At 41.6% G+C, this 17762-nt stretch overlaps 8 non-coding genes across 8 annotated transcripts; all 8 read right to left on the bottom strand.

Moving 5' to 3' along the window:
* Positions 1–1011: 1011 nt before the first annotated feature.
* Positions 1012–1084, bottom strand: trnar-ucg (transfer RNA arginine (anticodon UCG)). The gene has a single exon. It is a non-coding gene; the product is annotated as a tRNA-Arg (tRNA).
* Positions 1085–2971: 1887 nt separating this feature from the next.
* trnar-ucg (transfer RNA arginine (anticodon UCG)) lies at positions 2972–3044 on the bottom strand. The gene has a single exon. It is a non-coding gene; the product is annotated as a tRNA-Arg (tRNA).
* Positions 3045–4931: 1887 nt separating this feature from the next.
* trnar-ucg (transfer RNA arginine (anticodon UCG)) lies at positions 4932–5004 on the bottom strand. Its single transcript has one exon. It is a non-coding gene; the product is annotated as a tRNA-Arg (tRNA).
* A 1877-nt stretch (positions 5005–6881) lies between these two features.
* Positions 6882–6954, bottom strand: trnar-ucg (transfer RNA arginine (anticodon UCG)). The gene has a single exon. It is a non-coding gene; the product is annotated as a tRNA-Arg (tRNA).
* Positions 6955–8832: 1878 nt separating this feature from the next.
* On the bottom strand, positions 8833–8905 carry trnar-ucg (transfer RNA arginine (anticodon UCG)). Its single transcript has one exon. It is a non-coding gene; the product is annotated as a tRNA-Arg (tRNA).
* Positions 8906–10774: 1869 nt separating this feature from the next.
* trnar-ucg (transfer RNA arginine (anticodon UCG)) lies at positions 10775–10847 on the bottom strand. The gene has a single exon. It is a non-coding gene; the product is annotated as a tRNA-Arg (tRNA).
* Positions 10848–12155: 1308 nt separating this feature from the next.
* Positions 12156–12228, bottom strand: trnar-ucg (transfer RNA arginine (anticodon UCG)). Its single transcript has one exon. It is a non-coding gene; the product is annotated as a tRNA-Arg (tRNA).
* Positions 12229–16607: 4379 nt separating this feature from the next.
* On the bottom strand, positions 16608–16680 carry trnar-ucg (transfer RNA arginine (anticodon UCG)). Its single transcript has one exon. It is a non-coding gene; the product is annotated as a tRNA-Arg (tRNA).
* Between the last annotated feature and the right edge of the window lie 1082 nt (positions 16681–17762).

The following is a 17762-nucleotide window of genomic DNA, read 5'->3' as shown; positions in this document are numbered from 1 at the left end:
GAACAATCAACTGTCAAAAAGAAGCTTCTGAACATCCCAGATGTGACTCAAACCACCAATACTGCACTTCAAAATCTGAAGTGTTTGCCATTGAGCAACTGGACCCACACTTGCAGTTGCACTAGAGCAGTGGTTCCCAACCGTGTTCCTGGAGACCCCCCAACACTGCACATTTTGCATCTCTCCTTTGTCTGACACACCCATTTCAGGTCTTGGAGTCTCTACTAATGAGCTGATGATCTGAAACAGGTGTGTTTGATTAAGGAAACATGGAAAACATGCAGTGTTGAAGGGCCTCCTGGGCATCCCTGCAATAGAGTAATACTGTCATTCCAGTGAGTAACAATACTTTGTTAGGCAATCCTCAAGAAGAAGAACCTTTTTAAACAACCCAGATCTGATTCTAACCTACTCAGCTCCAAACTCTGACGTCTTCTGCAACTGGCCACTAGGCCCACAATTGCAGTTTCAAGAGTGCAGTTTATACAGCTTCAACTGACCCAGATGGGACTCAAACCACAATCCTCAGCTCGGAAGGCTGCTGAACCAAATTGGTTGTAATGCACTAGAACAGTTTTTTTTTTTTTTTAAATGTATATCAAACACACATTACTCAGCTGCGAAGTCTAATGCTTTTTCCGGTACGCAACTGGACCCACATTAAATCACCAATCAGCAGCTTTTAAACAAGCCAAAAGTTATTCAAACCATAGTACTCATCTTAAAAGTCTGATGCATTTTCTGTTAGGCCACCAGGCCCACACTTGCAGTTTCACTGGTGTAGTGCTGCTGGATTACATTAATAAAGTAATATGATTATTCAATTAAATTAGAGTTAAATAAAAGTCACATTGTAAGAAGAAGAGTTTCTACAAAAAATAAATCGATAGTAAAAAAAAAAAAAAACAGTCACCTTTATGTAATACATAAAAATCAGATTTTTTTGTAAGAGGCAACACTTACATCTGAAGGTCTGAAACCTATGAAACAGCTCACAAATGCAGTTTTATATGACCCAGATGGGACTCGAACCCAAAATCCTCAGCTCCGAAGGCTGATGCCTTATCCATTAGGCCACTGGGCCCTCAAAACAGCCTTAACAAATTGGTTTTAATGCACTCGAATACTTATTTTCAAATGTGAATCAAACACAGAGTACTCAGCTGCAAAGTCTAATGCCTTTTCCAGTACGCAGCTAGACCCACATTAGATCACCAAGCAGCAGCTTTTAAACAACCCAGAAGTTATTCAAACCCATAGTACTCATCTCAAAAGCCTGATGCGTTTACTGTAAGGCCACTAGAGCCACATTTGCGCTTTCTCTGCAGTAGTGCTGCTGTATTAGGTTAGTACAATGATTCCATTGAATTCAAATTACAGAACAATCACCTGTCAAAAAGAAGCTTCTAAACATCCCAGATGTGACTCAAACCACCAATACTGGACTTCAAAAACTGAAGTGTTTGCCATTGAGCCACTGGACCCACACTTACTGTTGCACTAGAGCAGGGGTGCCCAACCCTGTTCCTGGAGATCTACCGGCCTGCAGACTTTAATTCCAGCCCTGCTCCAACACACCTGTCTGTAATTAACAAGTGCTACCTAGGAGAATATTTGCCGGTGAAGGTGTGTTTAATCAGGGTTGGAGATGAACTTTGCAGGATAGTTGGTCTCCAGGTACAGGGTTGGGCACCCCTACACTAGAGTAATACTGTCATTCCAGTGAGTAACAACAATTTAGTAACTAATGCCCAAGAAGAAGAACCATTTGAACAACCCAGAGGTGATTCTAACGTAGTCAGTTCCAAACTCTGATGCCTTCTGAGCCCACAATTGCAGTTTCAAGCCTGATGCGTTTACTGTTAGGCCACTAGAGCCACATTTGCGCTTTCTCTGCAGTAGTTCTGCTGTATTAGATTAGTACAGTGATTCCATTGAATTCAAATTACAGAACAATCAACTGTCAAAAAGAAGCTTCTGAACATCCCAGATGTGACTCAAACCACCAATACTGCACTTCAAAATCTGAAGTGTTTGCCATTGAGCCACTGGACCCACACTTAAAGTTGCACTAGAGCAGTGGTTCCCAACCACGTTTCTGGTGACCCCCCAACACTGCACATTTTGCATCTCTCCTTTGTCTGACACACCCATTTCAGGTCTTGGAGTCTCTACTAATGAGCTGATGATCTGAAACAGGTGTGTTTGATTAAGGAGACATGGAAAACATGCAGTGTTGAAGGGCCTCCTGGGCATCCCTGCAATAGAGTAATACTGTCATTCCAGTGAGTAACAATAATTTGGTAGGCAATCCTCAAGAAGAAGAACATTTTTAAACAACCCAGATCTGATTCTAACCTACTCAGCTCCAAACTCTGACGTCTTCTGCAACTGGCCACTAGGCCCACAATTGCAGTTTCAAGAGTGCAGTTCATACAGCTTCAACTGACCCAGATGGGACTCAAACCGCAATCCTCAGCTCGGAAGGCTGCTGAACCAAATTGGTTGTAATGCACTAGAACAGTTTTTTTTTTTTTTTTTTTTTTTTAAATGTATATCAAACACACATTACTCAGCTGCGAAGTCTAATACTTTTTCCGGTACGCAACTGGACCCACATTAAATCACCAATCAGCAGCTTTTAAACAAGCCAAAAGTTATTCAAACCATAGTACTCATCTTAAAAGTCTTATGCATTTTCTGTTAGGCCACCAGGCCCACACTTGCAGTTTCACTAGTGTAGTGCTGCTGGATTACATTAATAAAGTAATATGATTATTCAATTAAATTAGAGTTAAATAAAAGTCACATTGTAAGAAGAGGAGTTTCTACAAAAATAAATCAATAGTAAAAAAAAAACCAGTCACCTTTATGTAATACACATAAAAATCAGATTTTTTTTTTTGTATGAGACAATGCTTAAATCTGAAGGTCTGAATCCTATGAAACAGCTTACACATAGAGTTTTATATGACCCAGATGGGACTCGAACCCACAATCCTCAGCTCCGAAGGCTGATGCCTTATCCATTAGGCCACTGGGCCCTCAAAACAGCCTTAACAAATTGGTTTTAATGCACTCGAATACTTATTTTCAAATGTGAATCAAACACACAGTACTCAGCTGCAAAGTCTAATGCCATTTCCATTACACAGCTAGACCCACATTAGATCACCAAGCAGCAGCTTTTAAACAACCCAGAAGTTATTCAAACCCATAGTACTCATCTCAAAAGCCTGATGCGTTTACTGTTAGGCCACTAGAGCCACATTTGCGCTTTCTCTGCAGTAGTGCTGCTGTATTAGATTAGTACAATGATTCCATTGAATTCAAATTACAGAACAATCACCTGTCAAAAAGAAGCTTCTAAACATCCCAGATGTGACTCAAACCACCAATACTGGACTTCAAAAACTGAAGTGTTTGCCATTGAGCCACTGGACCCACACTTACTGTTGCACTAGAGCAGGGGTGCCCAACCCTGTTCCTGGAGATCTACCGGCCTGCAGACTTTAGTTCCAGCCCTGCTCCAACACACCTGTCTGTAATTAACAAGTGCTACCTAGGAGAATATTTGCCGGTGAAGGTGTGTTTAATCAGGGTTGGAGATGAACTTTGCAGGATAGTTGGTCTCCAGGTACAGGGTTGGGCACCCCTACACTAGAGTAATACTGTCATTCCAGTGAGTAACAACAATTTAGTAACTAATGCCCAAGAAGAAGAACCATTTGAACAACCCAGAGGTGATTCTAACGTAGTCAGTTCCAAACTCTGATGCCTTCTGAGCCCACAATTGCAGTTTCAAGCCTGATGCGTTTACTGTTAGGCCACTAGAGCCACATTTGCGCTTTCTCTGCAGTAGTTCTGCTGTATTAGATTAGTACAGTGATTCCATTGAATTCAAATTACAGAACAATCAACTGTCAAAAAGAAGCTTCTGAACATCCCAGATGTGACTCAAACCACCAATACTGCACTTCAAAATCTGAAGTGTTTGCCATTGAGCCACTGGACCCACACTTAAAGTTGCACTAGAGCAGTGGTTCCCAACCACGTTTCTGGTGACCCCCCAACACTGCACATTTTGCATCTCTCCTTTGTCTGACACACCCATTTCAGGTCTTGGAGTCTCTACTAATGAGCTGATGATCTGAAACAGGTGTGTTTGATTAAGGAGACATGGAAAACATGCAGTGTTGAAGGGCCTCCTGGGCATCCCTGCAATAGAGTAATACTGTCATTCCAGTGAGTAACAATAATTTGGTAGGCAATCCTCAAGAAGAAGAACATTTTTAAACAACCCAGATCTGATTCTAACCTACTCAGCTCCAAACTCTGACGTCTTCTGCAACTGGCCACTAGGCCCACAATTGCAGTTTCAAGAGTGCAGTTCATACAGCTTCAACTGACCCAGATGGGACTCAAACCGCAATCCTCAGCTCGGAAGGCTGCTGAACCAAATTGGTTGTAATGCACTAGAACAGTTTTTTTTTTTTTTTTTTTTTTTAAATGTATATCAAACACACATTACTCAGCTGCGAAGTCTAATGCTTTTTCCGGTACGCAACTGGACCCACATTAAATCACCAATCAGCAGCTTTTAAACAAGCCAAAAGTTATTCAAACCATAGTACTCATCTTAAAAGTCTTATGCATTTTCTGTTAGGCCACCAGGCCCACACTTGCAGTTTCACTAGTGTAGTGCTGCTGGATTACATTAATAAAGTAATATGATTATTCAATTAAATTAGAGTTAAATAAAAGTCACATTGTAAGAAGAGGAGTTTCTACAAAAATAAATCAATAGTAAAAAAAAAAACCAGTCACCTTTATGTAATACACATAAAAATCAGATTTTTTTTTTTGTATGAGACAATGCTTAAATCTGAAGGTCTGAATCCTATGAAACAGCTTACACATAGAGATTTACATGACCCAGATGGGACTCGAACCCACAATCCTCAGCTCCGAAGGCTGATGCCTTATCCATTAGGCCACTGGGCCCTCAAAACAGCCTTAACAAATTGGTTTTAATGCACTCGAATACTTATTTTCAAATGTGAATCAAACACACAGTACTCAGCTGCAAAGTCTAATGCCATTTCCATTACACAGCTAGACCCACATTAGATCACCAAGCAGCAGCTTTTAAACAACCCAGAAGTTATTCAAACCCATAGTACTCATCTCAAAAGCCTGATGCGTTTACTGTTAGGCCACTAGAGCCACATTTGCGCTTTCTCTGCAGTAGTGCTGCTGTATTAGATTAGTACAATGATTCCATTGAATTCAAATTACAGAACAATCACCTGTCAAAAAGAAGCTTCTAAACATCCCAGATGTGACTCAAACCACCAATACTGGACTTCAAAAACTGAAGTGTTTGCCATTGAGCCACTGGACCCACACTTACTGTTGCACTAGAGCAGGGGTGCCCAACCCTGTTCCTGGAGATCTACCGGCCTGCAGACTTTAGTTCCAGCCCTGCTCCAACACACCTGTCTGTAATTAACAAGTGCTACCTAGGAGAATATTTGCCGGTGAAGGTGTGTTTAATCAGGGTTGGAGATGAACTTTGCAGGATAGTTGGTCTCCAGGTACAGGGTTGGGCACCCCTACACTAGAGTAATACTGTCATTCCAGTGAGTAACAACAATTTAGTAACTAATGCCCAAGAAGAAGAACCATTTGAACAACCCAGAGGTGATTCTAACGTAGTCAGTTCCAAACTCTGATGCCTTCTGAGCCCACAATTGCAGTTTCAAGCCTGATGCGTTTACTGTTAGGCCACTAGAGCCACATTTGCGCTTTCTCTGCAGTAGTTCTGCTGTATTAGATTAGTACAGTGATTCCATTGAATTCAAATTACAGAACAATCAACTGTCAAAAAGAAGCTTCTGAACATCCCAGATGTGACTCAAACCACCAATACTGCACTTCAAAATCTGAAGTGTTTGCCATTGAGCAACTGGACCCACACTTGCAGTTGCACTAGAGCAGTGGTTCCCAACCGTGTTCCTGGAGACCCCCCAACACTGCACATTTTGCATCTCTCCTTTGTCTGACACACCCATTTCAGGTCTTGGAGTCTCTACTAATGAGCTGATGATCTGAAACAGGTGTGTTTGATTAAGGAAACATGGAAAACATGCAGTGTTGAAGGGCCTCCTGGGCATCCCTGCAATAGAGTAATACTGTCATTCCAGTGAGTAACAATAATTTGTTAGGCAATCCTCAAGAAGAAGAACATTTTTAAACAACCCAGATCTGATTCTAACCTACTCAGCTCCAAACTCTGACGTCTTCTGCAACTGGCCACTAGGCCCACAATTGCAGTTTCAAGAGTGCAGTTTATACAGCTTCAACTGACCCAGATGGGACTCAAACCACAATCCTCAGCTCGGAAGGCTGCTGAACCAAATTGGTTGTAATGCACTAGAACAGTTTTTTTTTTTTTTAAATGTATATCAAACACACATTACTCAGCTGCGAAGTCTAATGCTTTTTCCGGTACGCAACTGGACCCACATTAAATCACCAATCAGCAGCTTTTAAACAAGCCAAAAGTTATTCAAACCATAGTACTCATCTTAAAAGTCTGATGCATTTTCTGTTAGGCCACCAGGCCCACACTTGCAGTTTCACTAGTGTAGTGCTGCTGGATTACATTAATAAAGTAATATGATTATTCAATTAAATTAGAGTTAAATAAAAGTCACATTGTAAGAAGAGGAGTTTCTACAAAAATAAATCAATAGTAAAAAAAAAACCAGTCACCTTTATGTAATACACATAAAAATCAGATTTTTTTTTTTGTATGAGACAATGCTTAAATCTGAAGGTCTGAATCCTATGAAACAGCTTACACATAGAGATTTACATGACCCAGATGGGACTCGAACCCACAATCCTCAGCTCCGAAGGCTGATGCCTTATCCATTAGGCCACTGGGCCCTCAAAACAGCCTTAACAAATTGGTTTTAATGCACTCGAATACTTATTTTCAAATGTGAATCAAACACACAGTACTCAGCTGCAAAGTCTAATGCCATTTCCATTACACAGCTAGACCCACATTAGATCACCAAGCAGCAGCTTTTAAACAACCCAGAAGTTATTCAAACCCATAGTACTCATCTCAAAAGCCTGATGCGTTTACTGTTAGGCCACTAGAGCCACATTTGCGCTTTCTCTGCAGTAGTGCTGCTGTATTAGATTAGTACAATGATTCCATTGAATTCAAATTACAGAACAATCACCTGTCAAAAAGAAGCTTCTAAACATCCCAGATGTGACTCAAACCACCAATACTGGACTTCAAAAACTGAAGTGTTTGCCATTGAGCCACTGGACCCACACTTACTGTTGCACTAGAGCAGGGGTGCCCAACCCTGTTCCTGGAGATCTACCGGCCTGCAGACTTTAGTTCCAGCCCTGCTCCAACACACCTGTCTGTAATTAACAAGTGCTACCTAGGAGAATATTTGCCGGTGAAGGTGTGTTTAATCAGGGTTGGAGATGAACTTTGCAGGATAGTTGGTCTCCAGGTACAGGGTTGGGCACCCCTACACTAGAGTAATACTGTCATTCCAGTGAGTAACAACAATTTAGTAACTAATGCCCAAGAAGAAGAACCATTTGAACAACCCAGAGGTGATTCTAACGTAGTCAGTTCCAAACTCTGATGCCTTCTGAGCCCACAATTGCAGTTTCAAGCCTGATGCGTTTACTGTTAGGCCACTAGAGCCACATTTGCGCTTTCTCTGCAGTAGTTCTGCTGTATTAGATTAGTACAGTGATTCCATTGAATTCAAATTACAGAACAATCAACTGTCAAAAAGAAGCTTCTGAACATCCCAGATGTGACTCAAACCACCAATACTGCACTTCAAAATCTGAAGTGTTTGCCATTGAGCAACTGGACCCACACTTGCAGTTGCACTAGAGCAGTGGTTCCCAACCGTGTTCCTGGAGACCCCCCAACACTGCACATTTTGCATCTCTCCTTTGTCTGACACACCCATTTCAGGTCTTGGAGTCTCTACTAATGAGCTGATGATCTGAAACAGGTGTGTTTGATTAAGGAAACATGGAAAACATGCAGTGTTGAAGGGCCTCCTGGGCATCCCTGCAATAGAGTAATACTGTCATTCCAGTGAGTAACAATAATTTGTTAGGCAATCCTCAAGAAGAAGAACATTTTTAAACAACCCAGATCTGATTCTAACCTACTCAGCTCCAAACTCTGACGTCTTCTGCAACTGGCCACTAGGCCCACAATTGCAGTTTCAAGAGTGCAGTTTATACAGCTTCAACTGACCCAGATGGGACTCAAACCACAATCCTCAGCTCGGAAGGCTGCTGAACCAAATTGGTTGTAATGCACTAGAACAGTTTTTTTTTTTTTTAAATGTATATCAAACACACATTACTCAGCTGCGAAGTCTAATGCTTTTTCCGGTACGCAACTGGACCCACATTAAATCACCAATCAGCAGCTTTTAAACAAGCCAAAAGTTATTCAAACCATAGTACTCATCTTAAAAGTCTGATGCATTTTCTGTTAGGCCACCAGGCCCACACTTGCAGTTTCACTGGTGTAGTGCTGCTGGATTACATTAATAAAGTAATATGATTATTCAATTAAATTAGAGTTAAATAAAAGTCACATTGTAAGAAGAGGAGTTTCTACAAAAATAAATCAATAGTAAAAAAAAAACCAGTCACCTTTATGTAATACACATAAAAATCAGATTTTTTTTTTTTGTATGAGACAATGCTTAAATCTGAAGGTCTGAATCCTATGAAACAGCTTACACATAGAGATTTACATGACCCAGATGGGACTCGAACCCACAATCCTCAGCTCCGAAGGCTGATGCCTTATCCATTAGGCCACTGGGCCCTCAAAACAGCCTTAACAAATTGGTTTTAATGCACTCGAATACTTATTTTCAAATGTGAATCAAACACACAGTACTCAGCTGCAAAGTCTAATGCCATTTCCATTACACAGCTAGACCCACATTAGATCACCAAGCAGCAGCTTTTAAACAACCCAGAAGTTATTCAAACCCATAGTACTCATCTCAAAAGCCTGATGCGTTTACTGTTAGGCCACTAGAGCCACATTTGCGCTTTCTCTGCAGTAGTGCTGCTGTATTAGATTAGTACAATGATTCCATTGAATTCAAATTACAGAACAATCACCTGTCAAAAAGAAGCTTCTAAACATCCCAGATGTGACTCAAACCACCAATACTGGACTTCAAAAACTGAAGTGTTTGCCATTGAGCCACTGGACCCACACTTACTGTTGCACTAGAGCAGGGGTGCCCAACCCTGTTCCTGGAGATCTACCGGCCTGCAGACTTTAGTTCCAGCCCTGCTCCAACACACCTGTCTGTAATTAACAAGTGCTACCTAGGAGAATATTTGCCGGTGAAGGTGTGTTTAATCAGGGTTGGAGATGAACTTTGCAGGATAGTTGGTCTCCAGGTACAGGGTTGGGCACCCCTACACTAGAGTAATACTGTCATTCCAGTGAGTAACAACAATTTAGTAACTAATGCCCAAGAAGAAGAACCATTTGAACAACCCAGAGGTGATTCTAACGTAGTCAGTTCCAAACTCTGATGCCTTCTGAGCCCACAATTGCAGTTTCAAGCCTGATGCGTTTACTGTTAGGCCACTAGAGCCACATTTGCGTTTTCTCTGCAATAGTGCTGCTTAGTACAGTGATTCCATTGAATTCAAATTACAGAACAATCAACTGTCAAAAAGAAGCTTCTGAACATCCCAGATGTGACTCAAACCACCAATACTGCACTTCAAAATCTGAAGTGTTTGCCATTGAGCCACTGGACCCACACTTGCAGTTGCACTAGAGCAGTGGTTCCCAACCGTGTTCCTGGAGACCCCCCAACACTGCACATTTTGCATCTCTCCTTTGTCTGACACACCCATTTCAGGTCTTGGAGTCTCTACTAATGAGCTGATGATCTGAAACAGGTGTGTTTGATTAAGGAAACATGGAAAACATGCACTGTTGAAGGGCCTCCTGGGCATCCCTGCAATAGAGTAATACTGTCATTCCAGTGAGTAACAATAATTTGTTAGGCAATCCTCAAGAAGAACCTTTTTAAACAACCCAGATCTGATTCTAACCTACTCAGCTCCAAACTCTGACGTCTTCTGCAACTGGCCACTAGGCCCACAATTGCAGTTTCAAGAGTGCAGTTTATACAGCTTCAACTGACCCAGATGGGACTCAAACCACAATCCTCAGCTCGGAAGGCTGCTGAACCAAATTGGTTGTAATGCACTAGAACAGTTTTTTTTTTTTTTTTTTTTTTATAATGTATATCAAACACACATTACTCAGCTGCGAAGTCTAATGCTTTTTCCGGTACGCAACTGGACCCACATTAAATCACAAATCAGCAGCTTTTAAACAAGCCAAAAGTTATTCAAACCATAGTACTCATCTTAAAAGTCTGATGCATTTTCTGTTAGGCCACCAGGCCCACACTTGCAGTTTCACTAGTGTAGTGCTGCTGGATTACATTAATAAAGTAATATGATTATTCAATTAAATTAGAGTTAAATAAAAGTCACATTGTAAGAAGAGGAGTTTCTACAAAAAATAAATCGATAGTAAAAAAAAAAACAGTCACCTTTATGTAATACATAAAAATCAGATTTTTTTGTAAGAGGCAACACTTACATCTGAAGGTCTGAAACCTATGAAACAGCTCACACATACAGTTTTATATGACCCAGATGGGACTCGAACCCACAATCCTCAGCTCCGAAGGCTGATGCCTTATCCATTAGGCCACTGGGACCTCAAAACAGCCTTAACAAATTGGTTTTAATGCACTCGAATACTTATTTTCAAATGTGAATCAAACACACAGAGTACTCAGCTGCAAAGTCTAATGCCTTTTCCAGTACGCAGCTAGACCCACATTAGATCACCAAGCAGCAGCTTTTAAACAACCCAGAAGTTATTCAAACCCATAGTACTCATCTCAAAAGCCTGATGCGTTTTCTGTTAGGCCACTAGAGCCACATTTGCACTTTCTCTGCAGTAGTGCTGCTGTATTAAATTAGTACAATGATTCCATTGAATTCAAATTACAGAACAATCACCTGTCAAAAAGAAGCTTCTGAACATCCCAGATGTGACTCAAACCACCAATACTGCACTTCAAAATCTGAAGTGTTTGCCATTGAGCCACTGGACCCACACTTACAGTTGCACTAGAGCAGTGGTTCCCAACCATGTTCCTGGAGACCCCCCAACACTGCACATTTTGCATCTCTCCTTTGTCTGACACACCCATTTCAGGTCTTGGAGTCTCTACTAATGAGCTGATGATCTGAAACAGGTGTGTTTGATTAAGGAAACATGGAAAACATGCAGTGTTGAAGGGCCTCCTGGGCATCCCTGCAATAGAGTAATACTGTCATTCCAGTGAGTAACAATACTTTGTTAGGCAATCCTCAAGAAGAAGAACCTTTTTAAACAACCCAGATCTGATTCTAACCTACTCAGCTCCAAACTCTGACGTCTTCTGCAACTGGCCACTAGGCCCACAATTGCAGTTTCAAGAGTGCAGTTTATACAGCTTCAACTGACCCAGATGGGACTCAAACCACAATCCTCAGCTCGGAAGGCTGCTGAACCAAATTGGTTGTAATGCACTAGAACAGTTTTTTTTTTTTTTTAAATGTATATCAAACACACATTACTCAGCTGCGAAGTCTAATGCTTTTTCCGGTACGCAACTGGACCCACATTAAATCACCAATCAGCAGCTTTTAAACAAGCCAAAAGTTATTCAAACCATAGTACTCATCTTAAAAGTCTGATGCATTTTCTGTTAGGCCACCAGGCCCACACTTGCAGTTTCACTGGTGTAGTGCTGCTGGATTACATTAATAAAGTAATATGATTATTCAATTAAATTAGAGTTACATAAAAGTCACATTGTAAGAAGAAGAGTTTCTACAAAAAATAAATCGATAGTAAAAAAAAAAAAAAACAGTCACCTTTATGTAATACATAAAAATCATATTTTTTTGTAAGAGGCAACACTTACATCTGAAGGTCTGAAACCTATGAAACAGCTCACAAATGCAGTTTTATATGACCCAGATGGGACTCGAACCCACAATCCTCAGCTCCGAAGGCTGATGCCTTATCCATTAGGCCACTGGGCCCTCAAAACAGCCTTAACAAATTGGTTTTAATGCACTCGAATACTTATTTTCAATTGTGAATCAAACACAGAGTACTCAGCTGCAAAGTCTAATGCCTTTTCCAGTACGCAGCTAGACCCACATTAGATCACCAAGCAGCAGCTTTTAAACAACCCAGAAGTTATTCAAACCCATAGTACTCATCTCAAAAGCCTGATGCGTTTACTGTAAGGCCACTAGAGCCACATTTGCGCTTTCTCTGCAGTAGTGCTGCTGTATTAGGTTAGTACAATGATTCCATTGAATTCAAATTACAGAACAATCACCTGTCAAAAAGAAGCTTCTAAACATCCCAGATGTGACTCAAACCACCAATACTGGACTTCAAAAACTGAAGTGTTTGCCATTGAGCCACTGGACCCACACTTACTGTTGCACTAGAGCAGGGGTGCCCAACCCTGTTCCTGGAGATCTACCGGCCTGCAGACTTTAGTTCCAGCCCTGCTCCAACACACCTGTCTGTAATTAACAAGTGCTACCTAGGAGAATATTTGCCGGTGAAGGTGTGTTTAATCAGGGTTGGAGATGAACTTTGCAGGATAGTTGGTCTCCAGGTACAGGGTTGGGCACCCCTACACTAGAGTAATACTGTCATTCCAGTGAGTAACAACAATTTAGTAACTAATGCCCAAGAAGAAGAACCATTTGAACAACCCAGAGGTGATTCTAACGTAGTCAGTTCCAAACTCTGATGCCTTCTGAGCCCACAATTGCAGTTTCAAGCCTGATGCGTTTACTGTTAGGCCACTAGAGCCACATTTGCGCTTTCTCTGCAGTAGTTCTGCTGTATTAGATTAGTACAGTGATTCCATTGAATTCAAATTACAGAACAATCACCTGTCAAAAAGAAGCTTCTAAACATCCCAGATGTGACTCAAACCACCAATCCTCAGCTCCGAAGGCTGATGCCTTATCCATTAGGCCACTGGGCCATCAAAACAGCCTTAACAAATTGGTTTTAATGCACTCGAATACTTATTTTCAATTGTGAATCAAACACAGAGTACTCAGCTGCAAAGTCTAATGCCTTTTCCAGTACGCAGCTAGACCCACATTAGATCACCAAGCAGCAGCTTTTAAACAACCCAGAAGTTATTCAAACCCATAGTACTCATCTCAAAAGCCTGATGCGTTTACTGTAAGGCCACTAGAGCCACATTTGCGCTTTCTCTGCAGTAGTGCTGCTGTATTAGGTTAGTACAATGATTCCATTGAATTCAAATTACAGAACAATCACCTGTCAAAAAGAAGCTTCTAAACATCCCAGATGTGACTCAAACCACCAATACTGGACTTCAAAAACTGAAGTGTTTGCCATTGAGCCACTGGACCCACACTTACTGTTGCACTAGAGCAGGGGTGCCCAACCCTGTTCCTGGAGATCTACCGGCCTGCAGACTTTAGTTCCAGCCCTGCTCCAACACACCTGTCTGTAATTAACAAGTGCTACCTAGGAGAATATTTGCCGGTGAAGGTGTGTTTAATCAGGGTTGGAGATGAACTTTGCAGGATAGTTGGTCTCCAGGTACAGGGTTGGGCACCCCTACACTAGAGTAATACTGTCATTCCAGTGAGTAACAACAATTTAGTAACTAATGCCCAAGAAGAAGAACCATTTGAACAACCCAGAGGTGATTCTAACGTAGTCAGTTCCAAACTCTGATGCCTTCTGAGCCCACAATTGCAGTTTCAAGCCTGATGCGTTTACTGTTAGGCCACTAGAGCCACATTTGCGCTTTCTCTGCAGTAGTTCTGCTGTATTAGATTAGTACAGTGATTCCATTGAATTCAAATTACAGAACAATCACCTGTCAAAAAGAAGCTTCTAAACATCCCAGATGTGACTCAAACCACCAATCCTCAGCTCCGAAGGCTGATGCCTTATCCATTAGGCCACTGGGCCCTCAAAACAGCCTTAACAAATTGGTTTTAATGCACTCGAATACTTATTTTCAAATGTGAATCAAACACACAGTACTCAGCTGCAAAGTCTAATGCCATTTCCATTACACAGCTAGACCCACATTAGATCACCAAGCAGCAGCTTTTAAACAACCCAGAAGTTATTCAAACCCATAGTACTCATCTCAAAAGCCTGATGCGTTTACTGTTAGGCCACTAGAGCCACATTTGCGCTTTCTCTGCAGTAGTGCTGCTGTATTAGATTAGTACAATGATTCCATTGAATTCAAATTACAGAACAATCACCTGTCAAAAAGAAGCTTCTAAACATCCCAGATGTGACTCAAACCACCAATACTGGACTTCAAAAACTGAAGTGTTTGCCATTGAGCCACTGGACCCACACTTACTGTTGCACTAGAGCAGGGGTGCCCAACCCTGTTCCTGGAGATCTACCGGCCTGCAGACTTTAGTTCCAGCCCTGCTCCAACACACCTGTCTGTAATTAACAAGTGCTACCTAGGAGAATATTTGCCGGTGAAGGTGTTTAATCAGGGTTGGAGATGAACTTTGCAGGATAGTTGGTCTCCAGGTACAGGGTTGGGCACCCCTACACTAGAGTAATACTGTCATTCCAGTGAGTAACAACAATTTAGTAACTAATGCCCAAGAAGAAGAACCATTTGAACAACCCAGAGGTGATTCTAACGTAGTCAGTTCCAAACTCTGATGCCTTCTGAGCCCACAATTGCAGTTTCAAGCCTGATGCGTTTACTGTTAGGCCACTAGAGCCACATTTGCGTTTTCTCTGCAATAGTGCTGCTTAGTACAGTGATTCCATTGAATTCAAATTACAGAACAATCAACTGTCAAAAAGAAGCTTCTGAACATCCCAGATGTGACTCAAACCACCAATACTGCACTTCAAAATCTGAAGTGTTTGCCATTGAGCCACTGGACCCACACTTGCAGTTGCACTAGAGCAGTGGTTCCCAACCGTGTTCCTGGAGACCCCCCAACACTGCACATTTTGCATCTCTCCTTTGTCTGACACACCCATTTCAGGTCTTGGAGTCTCTACTAATGAGCTGATGATCTGAAACAGGTGTGTTTGATTAAGGAAACATGGAAAACATGCACTGTTGAAGGGCCTCCTGGGCATCCCTGCAATAGAGTAATACTGTCATTCCAGTGAGTAACAATAATTTGTTAGGCAATCCTCAAGAAGAACCTTTTTAAACAACCCAGATCTGATTCTAACCTACTCAGCTCCAAACTCTGACATCTTCTGCAACTGGCCACTAGGCCCACAATTGCAGTTTCAAGAGTGCAGTTTATACAGCTTCAACTGACCCAGATGGGACTCAAACCACAATTGCACTTTCTCTGCAGTAGTGCTGCTGTATTAAATTAGTACAATGATTCCATTGAATTCAAATTACAGAACAATCACCTGTCAAAAAGAAGCTTCTGAACATCCCAGATGTGACTCAAACCACCAATACTGCACTTCAAAATCTGAAGTGTTTGCCATTGAGCCACTGGACCCACACTTACAGTTGCACTAGAGCAGTGGTTCCCAACCATGTTCCTGGAGACCCCCCAACACTGCACATTTTGCATCTCTCCTTTGTCTGACACACCCATTTCAGGTCTTGGAGTCTCTACTAATGAGCTGATGATCTGAAACAGGTGTGTTTGATTAAGGAAACATGGAAAACATGCAGTGTTGAAGGGCCTCCTGGGCATCCCTGCAATAGAGTAATACTGTCATTCCAGTGAGTAACAATACTTTGTTAGGCAATCCTCAAGAAGAAGAACCTTTTTAAACAACCCAGATCTGATTCTAACCTACTCAGCTCCAAACTATGATGTCTTCTGCAACTGGCCACTAGGCCCACAATTGCAGTTTCAAGAGTGCAGTTTATACAGCTTCAACTGACCCAGATCAAACCACAATCCTCAGCTCGGAAGGCTGCTGAACCAAATTGGTTGTAATGCACTAGAACAGTTTTTTTTTTTTTTAAATGTATATCAAACACACATTACTCAGCTGCGAAGTCTAATGCTTTTTCCGGTACGCAACTGGACCCACATTAAATCACCAATCAGCAGCTTTTAAACAAGCCAAAAGTTATTCAAACCATAGTACTCATCTTAAAAGTCTGATGCATTTTCTGTTAGGCCACCAGGCCCACACTTGCAGTTTCACTGGTGTAGTGCTGCTGGATTACATTAATAAAGTAATATGATTATTCAATTAAATTAGAGTTAAATAAAAGTCACATTGTAAGAAGAAGAGTTTCTACAAAAAATAAATCGATAGTAAAAAAAAAAAAAAACAGTCACCTTTATGTAATACATAAAAATCAGATTTTTTTGTAAGAGGCAACACTTACATCTGAAGGTCTGAAACAGCTCACAAATGCAGTTTTATATGACCCAGATGGGACTCGAACCCACAATCCTCAGCTCCGAAGGCTGATGCCTTATCCATTAGGCCACTGGGCCCTCAAAACAGCCTTAACAAATTGGTTTTAATGCACTCGAATACTTATTTTCAAATGTGAATCAAACACAGAGTACTCAGCTGCAAAGTCTAATGCCTTTTCCAGTACGCAGCTAGACCCACATTAGATCACCAAGCAGCAGCTTTTAAACAACCCAGAAGTTATTCAAACCCATAGTACTCATCTCAAAAGCCTGATGCGTTTACTGTTAGGTCACTAGAGCCACATTTGCGCTTTCTCTGCAGTAGTGCTGCTGTATTAGATTAGTACAATGATTCCATTGAATTCAAATTACAGAACAATCACCTGTCAAAAAGAAGCTTCTAAACATCCCAGATGTGACTCAAACCACCAATACTGGACTTCAAAAACTGAAGTGTTTGCCATTGAGCCACTGGACCCACACTTACTGTTGCACTAGAGCAGGGGTGCCCAACCCTGTTCCTGGAGATCTACCGGCCTGCAGACTTTAGTTCCAGCCCTGCTCCAACACACCTGTCTGTAATTAACAAGTGCTACCTAGGAGAATATTTGCCGGTGAAGGTGTGTTTAATCAGGGTTGGAGATGAACTTTGCAGGATGGTTGGTCTCCAGGTACAGGGTTGGGCACCCCTACACTAGAGTAATACTGTCATTCCAGTGAGTAACAGCAATTTAGTAACTAATGCCCAAGAAAAAGAACCATTTGAACAACCCAGAGGTGATTCTAACGTAGTCAGTTCCAAACTCTGATGCCTTCTGAGCCCACAATTGCAGTTTCAATAGTCTAGTTCAGGGGTGCCCAACCCTGTTCCTGGAGATCTACCGGCCTGCAGACTTTAGTTCCAGCCCTGCTCCAACACACCTGTCTGTAATTAACAAGTGCTACCTAGGAGAATATTTGCCGGTGAAGGTGTGTTTAATCAGGGTTGGAGATGAACTTTGCAGGATAGTTGGTCTCCAGGTACAGGGTTGGGCACCCCTACACTAGAGTAATACTGTCATTCCAGTGAGTAACAACAATTTAGTAACTAATGCCCAAGAAGAAGAACCATTTGAACAACCCAGAGGTGATTCTAACATAGTCAGTTCCAAACTCTGATG

Source organism: Garra rufa, chromosome 5, assembly GCF_049309525.1.
Source record: "Garra rufa chromosome 5, GarRuf1.0, whole genome shotgun sequence".
In the NCBI taxonomy this organism is placed as follows: domain Eukaryota; kingdom Metazoa; phylum Chordata; class Actinopteri; order Cypriniformes; family Cyprinidae; genus Garra; species Garra rufa.
This window is presented reverse-complemented; position numbering and strand designations above follow the sequence as displayed.